The sequence below is a fragment of the Haematobia irritans genome, chromosome 3 (assembly GCF_050003625.1).
Source record: "Haematobia irritans isolate KBUSLIRL chromosome 3, ASM5000362v1, whole genome shotgun sequence".
Classification (NCBI taxonomy): domain Eukaryota; kingdom Metazoa; phylum Arthropoda; class Insecta; order Diptera; family Muscidae; genus Haematobia; species Haematobia irritans.
Genome location: NC_134399.1, coordinates 220,647,425 through 220,659,506, shown reverse-complemented (window position 1 = coordinate 220,659,506; position 12,082 = coordinate 220,647,425). Strand labels below are relative to the sequence as shown.

The 12,082-nt window shown below is 35.1% G+C and overlaps 2 long non-coding RNA genes across 2 annotated transcripts; both read right to left on the bottom strand.

The window, feature by feature from the left end:
* Positions 1-7,074: 7,074 nt before the first annotated feature.
* On the bottom strand, positions 7,075-8,646 carry LOC142232300 (uncharacterized). The gene is made up of 3 exons (XR_012721085.1): positions 8,071-8,646; positions 7,650-8,005; positions 7,075-7,585 (listed from the first exon to the last, which is right to left on the bottom strand). It is a non-coding gene; the product is annotated as an uncharacterized LOC142232300 (long non-coding RNA).
* A 465-nt stretch (positions 8,647-9,111) lies between these two features.
* On the bottom strand, positions 9,112-10,233 carry LOC142230254 (uncharacterized). Its single transcript, XR_012720626.1, has 3 exons — positions 10,062-10,233; positions 9,892-9,997; positions 9,112-9,826 (listed from the first exon to the last, which is right to left on the bottom strand). It is a non-coding gene; the product is annotated as an uncharacterized LOC142230254 (long non-coding RNA).
* Between the last annotated feature and the right edge of the window lie 1,849 nt (positions 10,234-12,082).

Sequence of the window (12,082 nt, the reverse complement as noted above, 5' to 3'; positions counted from 1 at the left end):
GACATGGCTATATCGACTCAAGAGCCCACCCTGAGCATTTTTGCCATCGTCTCCTTCTGTGTGTTGCAAACATATGCACTAACTTATAGTACCCTGTTCCACAGTGTGGCGCAGGGTATAAAAATTAATTTTATTTACTATTAATTTTAAAAATTAAAAATAAAAAGTAAAACAAAATTTAAAAAAACCCACATGAATACAAAACTACTCCGTGAGTAAGTCAATATTACTAACATAAAAAGCTAGTAATAAGACTCAATAAAATAAAAAAAAAATAATTGATATGAAATAATATATAACGAAATAATAGAAAAACATAAAACAAATGAATTAAAGAATTAAAAACTACTCATAGCAACTAGTCAACATCTGCTATCACAACGTTAGGGATGCAAATTTTATTAACATTTAAAAATTTCATTAACATTTCAAATAAACAAAAAAATATATATTACTATTTGACATAAATTATATAGAACATAGTACTTATCACACATTTGACTCATGAATTATATTTTTTATTTATTTCATATGTAACTTAGGGTTGAACTACACACCATGCGTCAATCCGTGCGTTGATGGAAGGGTTGATTTTTTCTGTTTGCGGCAGACTATTCGGGCTTTTGATTTCAAAGAGAAATTTCAACTCTTCAATCATCGGACGCATTGAACGCATGGTATGTAATTCTACCTTTACAAAGCCCTTATACAGTTACTTAAAGCAACATTTTAAATACTACTCAAATTTTTTACGAAATTTGAAATGCATTTTTGCTAGAGAAATTTTATCACCATCTGCACCTCAAGCGGACATTTCGTTTGCATACACTTTTTATGGGAGATAAATGCGAACTATTAATAGTAAAGCTCGAACGGAGTTCGGATTCAGCGTGATAAGGTCGATTAACCGAAGCCGAAACTTATTTATCGTTCGTACTATGTTGGGGTTGGGTTGCTAGAGATCGCTGTAATTTGGTCTCTTCAGTCAATAAGGAAGTGAAAAATTTCAATAAGATCAGAAGCAAAATGTAGCAATTGCTAGAGCTCGACCGAAAAATTAGCTTGGGCATTAGGCCAAAAATCGAATCGGCCTTCGTGAAACTGCAAAGTAATCCGTAGATTATTTCATTATTCATCACTTTATAAGACTTGGTCGACAATTCATAAAGCCTAGCCAAATCCTACCTAAATGAGCTCAATTAGACGAAGAATATGCTTAGACTGTTTCTGACCACAAAACCAAACGTGACGTCCGATAAAACTTTGCAACTCACAGAATAAACAAGTATAAACGGCCGTAAGTTCGGCCAGGCCGAATCTTATGTACCCTCCACCATGGATTGCGTAGAAACTTCTACGAAAGACTGTCATCCACAATCGAATTACTTGGGTTCTAAATTGTGAGTTAGTCCATACGTGGTATACATTAGACAAAAACAAGTATGTGTAGGTAAGTCTACAAATAATTACGAATCGATATGGACTTTTGCACGCTTATATAAAGGGTGATTCTTTTGAGGTTAGGATTTTCATGCATTAGTATTTGACAGATCACGTGGGATTTCAGACATGGTGTCAAAGAGAAAGATGCTCAGTATGCTTTGACATTTCATCATGAATAGACTTACTAACGAGCAACGCTTGCAAATCATTGAATTTTATTACCAAAATCAGTGGCAGAAAATCCGCTTTTTTATCGACAAATTTTGTTCAGCGATGAGGCTCATTTCTGGTTGAATGGCTACGTAAATAAGCAAAATTGCCGCATTTGGAGTTAAGAGCAACCAGAAGCCGTTCAAGAACTGCCCATGCATCCCGAAAAATGCACTGTTTGGTGTGGTTTGTACGCTGGTGGAATCATTGGACCGTATTTTTTCAAAGATGCTGTTGGACGCAACGTTACGGTGAATGGCGATCGCTATCGTTCGATGCTAACAAACTTTTTGTTGCCAAAAATGGAAGAACTGAACTTGGTTGACATGTGGTTTCAACAAGATGGCGCTACATGCCACACAGCTCGCGATTCTATGGCCATTTTGAGGGAAAACTTCGGAGAACAATTCATCTCAAGAAATGGACCGGTAAGTTGGCCACCAAGATCATGCGATTTGACGCCTTTAGACTATTTTTTGTGGGGCTACGTCAAGTCTAAAGTCTACAGAAATAAGCCAGCAACTATTCCAGCTTTGGAAGACAACATTTCCGAAGAAATTCGGGCTATTCCGGCCGAAATGCTCGAAAAAGTTGCCCAAAATTGGACTTTCCGAATGGACCACCTAAGACGCAGCCGCGGTCAACATTTAAATGAAATTATCTTCAAAAAGTAAATGTCATGGACCAATCTAACGTTTCAAATAAAGAACCGATGAGATTTTGCAAATTTTATGCGTTTTTTTTAAAAAAAAAGTTATCAAGCTCTTAACAAATCACCCTTTACAATTATTGATATGGACCAATTTTTGTGTGATTGGGGATCGATTTATCTGAGGGCTATATTAACTATAGACCGATATGGACCTAGTTAGGCATGGTTGTTAACGGCCATATACTAGCACAATGTACCAAATTTCAACTAACTCGGATGAAATTTGCTCCTCCAAGAGGCCCCAAAACCAAATCTCGGGATCGGTTTATATGGGGGCTATATATGATTATGGACTGATATGGACCACTTTTGGCATGGTTGTTAAATATCATATACTACCACCACGTACAAAATTTCAACCAGATCGGATGAATTTTGCTTCTCCAAAAGGCACCGGAGGTCAAATCTGGGAATCGGTTTATATGGGTGCTATATATAATTATGGACTGATATGAACCAATTCCTGCATGGTTGTTGGATACCATATACTAACATCACGTACCAAATTTCAACCGAATCGGATGAATTTCGCTCTTCCAAGGGGCTCCGGAGGTCAAATCTGAGGATCGGTTTATATGGGGGCTATATATAATTATTGACTGATTTCAACCAATTTTTGTATGGGAGTTTGAGGCCATATATTAACACCACGTACCAAATTTCAACTGAATCAGATGAATTTTGGTCTTCCAAGAGGCTCCGGAGATCAAATCTGGCGATCGGTTTATATGGGGGCTATATATAATTATTGACCGATGTGGACCAATTTTTGCATGGTTGTTAGAGACCATATACTAACACCATGTACCAAATTTCAGCCGGATCGAATGAAATTTGCTTCTCTTAGAGGCCTCGCAAGCCAAATCGGGGGATCGGTTTGTATGGGGGCTATATATAATTATAGACCGATGTGGACCAATTTGTGCATGGTTGTTAGTGACCATATACTAACACCATGTACCAAATTTCAGCCGGATCGGATGAAATTTGCTTCTCTTAGAGGCCTCGCAAGCCAAATCGGGGGATCGGTTTATATGGGGGCTATATATAATTATGGACCGATGTGGACCAATTTTTGCATAGTTGTTAGAGACCACATACTTACACCACGTACCAAATTTCAGCCGGATCGGATGAAATTTGCTTCTCTTAGATGCCTCGCAAGCCAAATCGGGGGATCGGTTTATATGGGGGCTATATATAATTATGGACCGATGTGGACCAGCGTGGTTGTTAGAGACCATATACTAACACCACGTACCAAATTTCAGCCGGATCGGATGAAATTTGCTTCTCTTAGAGGCCTCGCAAGCCAAATTTGGGGGTCCGTTTATATGGGGCTATACGTAAAAGTGGACCGATATGACCCATTTGCAATACCATCCGACCTACATCAATAACAACTACTTGTGCAAAGTTTCAAGTCGATATCTTGTTTCGTTCGGAAGTTAGCGTGATTTCAACAGACGGACGGACGGACGGACGGACATGCTCAGATCGACTCAGAATTTCACCACGACCCAGAATATATATACTTTATGGGGTCTTAGAGCAATATTTCGATGTGTTACAAACGGAATGACAAAGTTAGTATACCCCCCATCCTATGGTGGAGGGTATAAAAATGACTTTTTACCACAAAGACGAAGATATTGGAACACTCTTGACAATATAATATATAAAATTTAATAATGTAATAATAAAATAATTGTCAACTTATATAACAAAAGGATATAACTACTTATCAAAACTTTAAATATGGTAAAAATTTTAAACAATGGTCGATTTGCACAAAGATTATAAACTTGGGGAGGATAGGAAATTGGCTTGCGCCATACCAAATATTGCTTTTACCATGTTAGTTCAATACATGTTTATAATCTTTTAGTTGTTTTTCGTTTTTATTTTTTAAATGAAAAATGTAATTTTATTAATAAAACAATGTTAAATTTTAGGCAACAATTTTGTTGCTGATTTTAGGCGCTAATACTTCTTCTTAAGATTATGAGACTTACGCGCTGCCTACTGCGCCATCGAGGCAATATAGGCGCCAGTGTTGGGCGTTATTCAATAAATTTTTATTCAAATAACAAATCATTTTTTATTCGTTATTTTTCATTTGGAATTTTTTGAAATCAAATTTCAACTGTTATCTGTTTATTTGTGTCACAAATAATTATTCGTCATTCGTTAGTTGTTATTTGTCATACAAATAATAATTTTTTTGAATCGAAAAAAATAAATTGAATTTATTGAATTCTTCTGATAAAATAATCTTTTTTTGAGGAGCGATAATTGTCTTTATAACTAGGAATGGAACCGGAAGTTACAACATTCACAAATAGCGATTCAAGTTAATCTGGTTTTTCCATTTTTGATGGAAAATTCTACAGAATTTGTCCTTGGAATCACTCATTATACCCGATGTCTGGAAGATGGGATGACTGATTCCACTACGGAAGCCAGGCAAAGATTCGAGTAAAGGTGAATCGTACAGACCGATATCCCTTCTCTCGCCGGTAGCCAAGACACTTGAGGCACTACTCTTCCCCAGCCTTGTGGAGAATTTTACAGCTGCCCACCATCAACATGGATTCCGTAAGATACACAGTACGACACCAGCCTTACATGCCATTTTGACACATATCAATAGGGGACAGAATTATATGTGCGGACGCCTTTCGTACGTGGAATTCAGGGACAAGAAGAGTTAAATAGGGAGTTCCCCAGAGTGGGGTGATAACTCCGGCACTGTTTAATCTCTACCTGTCCTCGATTCCACCCCCTCCTGACGGCGTCGAGATTGTACAATCATGGCATCCGGACCCATTTTTGATGACATATGACATCGATTGAACGTCTACCTCGCTGATCTTACCAGTTATTTCACTGCAAGGATATCTCCCACCAAATCCTCAGCCACACTATTCACTACATGGACTGCGGAAGTACACAGACAGTTGAAAGTCAGAATCGACGGCGAACCACAAATTACCCCAAGATTTTAGGGGCACATTCGACAGTCTTTTCAAGTCGTCTGCCCATGCCACTGCAATTTGTGATAAGCTCCGCGGTAGAAACAAGGTCCTCAAGTCGTTTGCCGGCAGCACTTGAATTGCGGATAAAGAAACCTTGTTGACTAATGGTGTTTTCTTTTCTGAAAAAAGTGCTTTGCCTTCATTTTGTCTGTACAGAATGCGCATTTTTAAAATGTTACCAGCAACCTAAAAAAATGCTATCATTTCAGCGGGCAGAAAAGAATTCAAAGAAGGAAACAGGGCAATCGCAGCACTCTCGTTTGTTGGCAGTGCTGAAAATGCCCGTAATTTGCCTCCCAGCGTGGCGCTATTTTCACAACAGAATTCGAAGCCTTTTCGCACTTTTGCCTGTTTTTTTTAGAAAAGAACCTAAAGAGTACATTTTCCGGGCAAAATGCAAAAAAAGTGTGCATTTTTTACAAGAAAAGAAAACGCCATAAATATAAGGCAATTGTCCGGTATGTGGTAAATTATGCAGCGCCAGTGTGAACACCTCACTGCGACAGGATGTACCCGCAGCACACCCCTGGATCACCTTTATGCGGAGACCAAGATCATCCCAGAGCATCGACGCAATAACATGTTGTCAAAGCAGTACCATCCAAATCACCATCTTGTGGTATACCCAGCACCCAGGAATGTAAGGATTGATCTTCACCTTCTAGGGATCCAGCGTTATAAAAGAGAGCCTCTAGATCAGGCAGGTCTGAACTGAACAGGATTGATGAGGATACTGTAGCTGAAGCGGTGAGATGTTACAAGGTTAATCACCGAAGGAGAGAGACCTCCCACGGCAGACAGGGGTAGTTTTGGCCCAACTAAGATCAGGGAAGTGCAGCCGCCTCAATTCATACCTATCAGTGATTGATAGCAGCGTAGCTGACGTGTGTCCCATCAAGGGCCACATGACACTCGTCACCTTTTTGCTTGCCCAGCTAAGTCTACCCGTCTCACTACCAGATCACTCTGGACACACCCCATCCTTGTCGCAGAGTTCCTTGATCTGGCTACCAGCTGAACTACACAAGCATAGAACAAAATGGATGAAACTACATTCAAAACTGTTACAACAACAACCACAACCCAAGTAGTACCATTGTGGATGACAGTCTTTTGTAGAAGTTGCTACGCAATCCATGATGGAGGGTACATAAGATTCGGCGGCCTGGCCGAACCTACGGCGGTATATACTTGTTTACTGATTATATTTTCAGTTTCAATCAATTTTTTAATTGTATTGCTTGCTCAGCTAAACGTACCCGTCTCACTACCAGATCACTCTGGACACACCCCATCCTTGTCGCAGAGTTCCTTGATCTGGCTATCAGCTGAACTACACAAGCATCCCAATAAACACAAACGTTTGAAAAATACTAAAATTCAATAATTTTTCAAACATTTTTTCAAAGGATTAGGGTAATATTCAAGTTGAGAAATTGTTGAGAAAATCGCGTTCTCAACAAAAAACAGACATTACCCTCAACAGTAAAATTCAACACAATAGCAATAATTTCTCAATTGGAATCCTCAAATTGAAATGCATCGCTACTCAATAATTTCTCAAACAGTTTTCAACGTGAGAAAAATAAAAAATTAGCATTGTTGCGAATACTTTCAAACCACAATTTGTATGAAAGTCAATCCTAGTTCTAACTGAAAGTCAATACTAAATTTCTAGGGATTTTGTAAATTTTATTATTTTTTTCGTTAACAAATATAATAATCTGAAAAATGACATTAATAATATATACAAATAATAATATAATACCAATCAAAATGTAATTATCTTATTAAACGTATTAATAAATAAAACTATGAATACAACTTAAAATGTCTTAAACATTTTTACATCTATAATTCCATTTCCTCCATAATGTTGGTGTCAAATAACTATTAATTAATATGCTGGCAATTTGAAATAATTAGTATCGAGGAACTTGCTGGCTTGTGTGTTAGAATAGATTCCAGCAAGAGGAAATCACAAAATATCAACCTGATGACGGGATGTAAATTGATGTAATGCACATTTTCATCCAGAAGTTCTTGATATAGGAATTGTTGCACTTTGTTTTAATTGGTTGCACTTTGTAAGTTTTCTGAAAACTTTTCTTTGTTGTTTCCTTCATTGGTTTTTCATCGGCCAACATCTTCCAAGAATATACCATCCAATGATTTTAGTTTTCTGCAAAACAATCGAGTTTTGTGATTTCCATTATGTTTTCATTTCACTTTTTATTTTGACTTACCAATTTGTATTTCTTCCAACTGACCACGTACTTCGTGATTTCCTCAAGAACGTTGGTGTAACAAAATTGTTGTTATTAAAATATTTCAGGAACTTGATGACCAGATAATTGGAATAAATTTCCAGCAATTTCAATTCACAAAATAGCAAATTAAACCGATGATGCGATGTAAATTAAACTATCGATGTGATGCGAATTATCATCCAGTAGTTGTTGATATGGAAAAGCATAAATACCAAGTTTTTTTGGTTGCACTTTGATTTATGGAAACTTTCTCTTCTCGATAAGCCACTACCATTGTTCATCGGCCAGCCTCTTAATGTGTCCAAGAATCAGCATCCAAATATTTTAGTCTTCTGCAAAGAGATTTGAGTTTAGTGACTTCCTTAAAGTTTTCATTTCGTGTTTTAGTTTTACTTACCAATTATTATAAGCAATTTCAATTGATTATTAAAAAATTTCCACATTTTTGTATTTCTTCCACGAACTTTGTTGTCCAAAGTAGTATTGAAAACCATGTGGTTTTTTTCGTTGCATTTCAGGGTAGTGTTTTGTCAAAGTTTTCTCCAATTATCTTCAACACATTTTCAATGTTTTCGTCAACATTTTGCCAAATTGGTTGTAATTCGCAAACAACTTGAAGATGTATTGAAGATGAGCTTTTTCAAGTCAAGGCCGGTATGCACCTCTAGCAAAAAATTTCATTCCCATAAGAAATGCATTGCTATTTATGCTAACGAAATTTTCGGTAGCGTTCAATTTCGTAAGCTGGTACGCACCTCTAATGAAAATAACAGGGTTGTCAAAAGCATATTTTGGCAGCAAACATTTAATTTATTACAATCATTGTGTGCGTAAAAGTTTTAAAAGGTCTGTAAATAATAAACAATTTATTTGAGGAATATTTGGAACATATATTAACAATTTTTAAAAGCGATTAGCTGGTTTAAAATTTGTGTACACAGCCCTGTTTTTTTTGTTGTAGACTTAAATAAATTTTTGGTACCGAAAATTTCGCTAGAGGTGCATACCGGCCTTCAAGTTGAATTTATGTTGAAAATTATATTTACCCTCAAACTGAAGAGGTGTTGCATTTGAAAAACGCTCATCCTGTGTTTATTGGGATAGAACAAAATGGATGAACCCAATAAACACAAACGTTTGAAAAATGCTAAATTTCAACAATTTTTCAAACATTTTTGCAAAGGATTAGGGTAATATTCAAGTTGAGAAATTGTTGAGAAAATCGCGTTCTCAACAAAAAACAGACATTACCCTCAACAGTAAAATTCAACACATTAGCAATAATATCTCAAGTGTTATCCTCAAATTGAAATGCATCGCAACTCAATAATTTGTCAAACAATTTTCGATGCGAGTCAAATTCAAAATTAACATCGTTGCAAATACCTAAATTTGTATGAATCATATCCCCACTTCAAATTGAAAGTCAAAGCCAAAATTCTATGAATTTTGTATAATTTATTAATTTTCATCAAAATAAAATATATAATAATACACTACACTACATAATACACTACAATACCAATTGATAAATAATAATCTTATTAAACATATCGACAAATAAGAACAAAGAAAAACAAAACAAACAACAAAACTTTAAATATCTTAAGGCCGGTACTCTATTCGGTTTTCGCGTTGAAACTCCATACAAAACCAAAAAATGCGAAAAATTTGCGAAATTTTTTCCATTTTTCGCAAGAATGAACATAGTACCGGCCTTTAAACATTATTAGTAAACACTTTTCCATTGATAATTCGATTTCCTTCCTTTTGGTTCCTTCCTTTTATTAACATGTGGGCAATTTGAAATTAGGAACGTACTGGACCGCGTGTTAGAATTGATTTCCAGCAGAAGGAAGTCACAATATATCCATTTTAAACTGATAATAACATATGAATTAAACTGACGATGTGATGCACATTTTCATCCAGAAGTTGTTCATTTCAACAATTTTAATTGGTTGCACTGTGGTATCACAATGGACTGAATAGTCTAAGTGAGCCTGATACATCGGGCTGCCACATAACCTAACCTAACCATTGGTTGCACTTGTAATGTTTCTGCAACCTTTTTCTTGTCGATAAGCCACTCATTTTTCATTGGTCAGCTTATTATTGTTTGCAAGAATGTGGCATCCAAAGATTTTAGTTTTCTGCAAAGAGATTTAAATTTAGGGACTTCTTTAAAGTGTTGATTTAATTTTTCATACTGACGTACCAATTATTATAAACTATTTGAAGCAGTTCCAGTTAATTGTCCACCATTTTTTCATTGGTCAGCTTTTTAATGTTTTCAAGAACGTAGAATCCATAATTTTAGTTTTCTGCAAAGAGATATACATTTAGTGACTTCCTTAAAGTTTTATTTCATTTTTTATTTTCACTTACCTATTTTTATAAACTATTTGGTTATTTGTCTAAAATTTTCCATTTTTTTTTTATTTCTTGCAATTGACCACGAACTTCGTTGCAAAAATAAGTATTGAAAACCACATGTTTTTTTCGTTGCATTTTAGGGTTGTGTTTTGTCAAAGTTTCTCATATTATCTTCAACACCTTTTCAAAGATTTCGTCAACATTTTGGCAAATTGGAAGTAATTCGCAAACAATTTGAAGATGAGCTATTTCAAGTCAAGTTGAATTTATGTTGAAAATTATATTTACCCTCAAACTGAAAAGTTGTTGCATTTGAAAAACGCTCATCCTGTGTTTATTGGGAAACTACCCAATAAACACAAACGTTTGAAAAATGCTAAATTTCAACAATTTTTCAAACATTTTTTCAAAGGATTAGGGTAATATTCAAGTTGAGAAATTGTTGAGAAAATCGCGTTCTCAACAAAAAACAGACATTACCCTCAACAGTGAAATTCAACACATTAGCAATAATATCTCAAGTGTTATCCTCAAATTGAAATGCATCGCTACTCAATAATTTGTCAAACAATTTTCGATGCGAGTCAAATTCAAAATTAACATCGTTGCAAATACTTTTCAACCTAAATTTGTATGAATGATATCCACACTTCAAATTGAAAGTCAAAGCCAAAATTCTATGAATATTGTATAATTTATTCATTTTCATCAAAATAAAATATATAATAATGCACTACACTACATAATACACTACAATACCAATAAATAAAATAATAATCTTATTAAACATATCAACAAATAAGAACAAAATAAAAACGAAAAACAAAACTTTAAATATCTCAAACACTTTTGCATTGATAATTCGTTTTCCTTCCTTTTGGTGTCATAAAACAGCATTAAAATTTATTAACATGCGGGTAATTTGAAATTAGGAACGTACTGACCGCGTGTTAGAATTGATTTCCAGCAGAAGGAATTCACAAAATATCCATTTTAAACTGATAATAGCATATGAATTAAACTGACGATGTGCTGCACATTTTCATCCAGAAGTTTTTTGATTTCAACAATTTGTTGTTTTTAACAATTTTAATTGGTTGCACTTGTAATGTTTCTGGAAACTTTTTATTGTCGATAAGTCACTCATTTTTCATTGGTCAGCTTCTTAATGTTTGCAAGAATGTAGCATCCAAAGATTTTAGTTTTCTGCAAAGAGATTTAAATTTAGTGACTTCTCTAAAGTGTTGAATTATTATAAACTATTTGAAACAGTTCCAGTTAATTGTCCACCATTTTTTCACCGGTCAGCTTTTTAATGTTTTCAAGAACGTAGAATCCATAATTTTAGTTTCTGCAAAGAGATATACATTTAGTGACTTCCATAAAGTTTTATTTCATTTTTTATTTTCACTTACCTATTTTTATAAACTATTTGGTTATTTGTCTAAAATTTTCCATTTTTTTATTTCTTCCAATTGACCACGGACTTCGTTGCACAAATAAGTATTGAAAACCACATGGTTTTTTCGTTGCATTTTAGGGTAGTGTTTTGTCAAAGTTTTCTCATATTATCTTCAACACCTTTTCAAAGATTTCGTCAACATTTTGGCAAATGGGAAGTAATTCGCAAACAATTTGAAGATGTATTGAAGATGAGCTATTTCAAGTCAAGTTGAATTTATGTTGAAAATTATATTTACCCTCAAACTGAAAAATTGTTGCGTTTGAAAAACGCTCATCCTGTGTTTATTGGGTACATTCAAAACTGTTACAACAACAACCACAACCCAAGTACTACGATTGTGGATGACAGTCAGTCTGTAGAAGTTGCTACGCAATCCATGATGGAGGGTACATAAGATTCGGCCTGGGCGAACTTACGGCCGTATATACTTGTTTAGTTATTTTCAGTTTCAATCAATTTTTTAATTGGATTGTATTGAAGATATTGAGTACTCATTTAATTGTAACGAGTACTCAAAAAAATTAGTCAGCAACGAGTACTTGTAATCAAATACTCGCTACTTTCCCAA